The sequence below is a fragment of the Manacus vitellinus genome, unplaced genomic scaffold (assembly GCF_001715985.3).
Source record: "Manacus vitellinus isolate BGI_N305 unplaced genomic scaffold, ASM171598v3 scaffold_47_pilon, whole genome shotgun sequence".
In the NCBI taxonomy this organism is placed as follows: Eukaryota; Metazoa; Chordata; class Aves; order Passeriformes; family Pipridae; genus Manacus; species Manacus vitellinus.
The window spans coordinates 5,770,289-5,774,036 of NW_021940585.1; positions in this window are offsets into that span (position 1 = coordinate 5,770,289).

The following is a 3,748-nucleotide window of genomic DNA, read 5'->3' on the forward strand; positions in this document are numbered from 1 at the left end:
GCTTGAGCCACAAGGACACATTTCTGTGCATGGAAAACCCCTCCTTCTGCTGCCACCTGAGGGTGCCCCAGCACAGCAGCCCCCAGACCCCAGATCTCCCCGGTGAGCCCGAGTCCAGCACCGCAGCACCGGGCCCTTGGTCACCAATGCCAACCCCCAGACGAGAACTCTGCTTGCAAGAAAGGATAATTGCAATTACCCTCACTCTCTTGCAAGAAAAACTGCCCAAAATCAGCCTGTCCCCATCTGTCTCCATACGCAGGGAGTCCTGGAGACCATGGAGAAGAGGATGAACCTGCTGAATTTCCATGGCAACACCAGGGAATGGCTTCATCCATGGATAAACCTCCCCAAGAGCCATCCTGAGGCTTTGGGAAGGGGAAGCCCCTGCCAGGGAGAAGCTGGTGATGGGCATGGCCAGGCCACTGCCCAGCTCCTCTGCCTCCAGCATTGCATTTTACAAGAAGAAAAGGAAGAACCATCCAAAATTGGTGGTTTAAAAGCAGAAAAAGGAGCTTTAAGAACAGAGCTGACACTGGGGAAGGAGCATGCCAAGCCCCCCTAAGGAAACCAGGCAGCCCTGAAGGGAGAACAGGGGGCACTGGCCAGGGAAATGGGGTGTCCTGTTTGCTCCAAACCCCAGCGAGGGGGAAATGCCCATCACTTCACCCTTGGAAAAGCCTGGAGAGCTCAAAAAAACACAGAGGAACCATGGACACCTAACCAGCCCCTCGGCAGCCTGAGCCCACGGGGACCTGGGGAGGGGTTCTGGGTTAAGAGCTGGATCTGTGTCCCTGAACGGTTTCCGTGGCACCGCAGAGAGGAGGAGGAGGGAGAAGGGGTGCCCAGATCACTGAGCTGCCCCCACCACCCAAACAGTTTCCCTGAGAGATGGCACTGACTTCCAAAGCTCTCCTTGATTGGGTTGGGATTAAAAGAAGAGCTGTAGGAGATCAGTCCTAAATCCAGCCCCACGCTGCTCCTGGCACAAAAGGGAAGTGGTAACAGCTTGTGCAGCTGCAGGGTGCCGGCCATGGGGATGTCTGGGGAGGGGATGGGGGTCTCCAACACCTCCAGTGTTCTGAGGTCATGGTGCATCCTCCGCCCTCCACAGCTGTAAACCAGACACACGGCAGAGCGGGGCTGTGGAACTGTACATGGACACGGCAGGACAGACAGCCTCATCCTGCTCCCCTCCTCCCAGCTGGGACCAGAGGGACCCAAACCCTGGGAAGTGTCCCCAAAAGCCCGTGCCGTGCCCCACCAAGGGCACTGTACTCTCAGGGCGGGGGCCACTGTTTGACTTTCTCCTGCTCCAGCAGCCGGGATGGGTGGGACCTGTTTGTGCCGAGGAGCTGCTTTGGGTGGCTGTTTCCCTCTCCTCTTCTCTCCCTTTTTGCATTTCCCCTGGAAAAGAAGAGCTGGAGGGGCAGCCCCAAGTGCACTGACCCTCATGGGACTCCCAAAACCTTCCCATTCCCTGCCCGAGCTGGACGAGGCTGTGCTGGGTGTTACATCAGCCCTGGCAGAGGCTCCCTGGTTGCTGACGGGCTGAGTGAGGCCCCAGCTCCACAGGATGGGATGGGGCAGCAGGGCTGGGATGGGGCAGCAGGGCTGGGATGGGGCAGCAGGGCTGGGATGAGGCTCCTGCGCTCTCCAGGACACGAGGCCAGCGTGAGCCCAGGGCTGTGGGTGGTGCTGGGTCACAGCTCAGCTCTGCAGCTCTGCAGGGACCCAACCCCACACGGATCTCACAGCCAAGGGGGATGGGGATGGGGCCAAGGACCCCCCACGTCACCCCAAACTCTCCTGGCAAACGCAACCCCCCGTGGCTCAGGGCCCCAGCAGTGGTGCAGTGCTAGGATCAGCCCTTGGGAGTGAGAAAAAAATAAATATCAGAAATTCACCCACCCCCCCCCTCGAACAATGGGTCCGTTAATTAAACCAAATCCGCGGTGGAACAGGTTGTGCCGGAGCGCTCGGGAAGCCCCGTGGGCCCAGGGTTGGCCCAGGGTACGAGGAGGTGCTGCCTGTGGCACCCGGGATGCCTCCCAAACCCCCAGGCACTTCCCAAAGCCCTTCCCAGGCAGCAGGGGTGGGGGTCAGGGCCAGGGTTCAGGGTCAGCTCCAGCCCAGGCTGAGGCTGGGGACAGGGACAGGGACATGCTGTGCTGTGCCAGGAGGAACCAGGGACATGTGGCACCCAGAGCTGTCCCAGACTGCCCAGAGCAGCCTGGATTAAGCAGGCAAAGGGACCTGGGGTCCCTGCACAAGCCAGAGCTGCAGCAGGGACCCAGAGGAGTGCTCAGAGGCTGCTGATAATTTGGGGTCCTGTCAGAACGTCCCATCCACCCTGTGAGCCCCACAGTGCCAGTCGTGCCACGTCCCTCCTGGCTGCCAAACCCTGTGCCACGCACCCCTCTTATCTCTGGGTGGAGGGAGGAGGATTGGCCAAAACCTCCCCACAGCCAGGGCAGGGACTGGGAAGGGCACTGGGGGACTGGGAAGGTGACAGCCTGGGGACTGAGCTCTGGTAGCTGTGTGGTTACAGGGTTGGGACCAGGGCAAGTCCTGGGCTCACCTCAATGTACAGCCAGGAGGGATGCAGCCCATCCCAGGGGTCCTGGACCCTCAGCTCCCCACCAGCCTCCTCCAACACCACCAAGGTCCCCCAGCTCCTCCTGCCATTACCTGCATGGCTGCTGGTATGGGGACCAGGTGTCCCCACGGGTCCCCACACCCCGGGTCAGGCTGCCCTCTGCACCGGCACAGGGAGGCAAACAGCAGTGGCAGGGACAGGCACAGCCTGCCAGTGACCTGACCAAAGCCTGGTGCTTGGTGTCCCCCAGGTGAGCAGCAGAGCTTGGTGTTCCCCATGTGGGGCCAGGGAGCCCCTATTTATAGCAGCCCCTTCCCCCCCGTGCTGCCAGCCCGGAGAATACCCGTATTGTGGGTTCTTGGCAGCCGCGCCGCGTTTGTGTTTCACCAACCGAGCAGAACCACGAAAACCAGACCCGCAGCCAAAGGGACTTCAGGGCTGACAAAAAAAACACCCATCAAGAGAGCAGCTGGGACAGTGCAAGTCTGGAAAAGGGGTTCAGCTGCACAGAGACACCCTGGAGCTGGCATGTCCTTGATGGCCACCTGGGCCCTGGGCCACTCCCTAAGGAGCCCCGGCTGCTGGTCAGTCACACCGTGCCCCAAGGACACTGCCCCTGCCAGCACAGGGGCTGGTGGGACCCTCAGGGTCCCTGCTGGTACCGGGTGGGCTTGGGAGGAGCCACCCTGGGAGTCCTGGCTCCCACCCTCCTTGCTTGAGCAAGAGGGGCTCGCAAAGACACAAAATTAGCAAATCCCATTTAATTTTGGGTGACACCATCCCAAGAAGTGCCAGAACCCCATGCCAAGGGACAACCTGTCCCTGTTTAGGCTTAATGGCACCTGGAGGTGCAAGGAACTGTGGGATGGGATGCTGACATGCGACGGCCCCCTGTCCTCCCCACACTGGTGCTGAAAGGGCTGTGGGAGCCCCTGAAGGGAGGGAAGGTGAGTCGGGTGGGTGCTGATGGAGCACTGGGAGCCGGGGGCTCATGTCTTACCTCGAGGGTGCGCGGGCAGCTCACAATCCACATGGGTGCCGGTGCAGGGTGGGAAGAGCCATCCCCGTGGTGCTCGGTGCGGTGGCTGTGGGGGGCATGGCCCCGAGGGGGGGCCCCGGCACTGTCCAGCAGCTCCTGCCCGGCTCAGC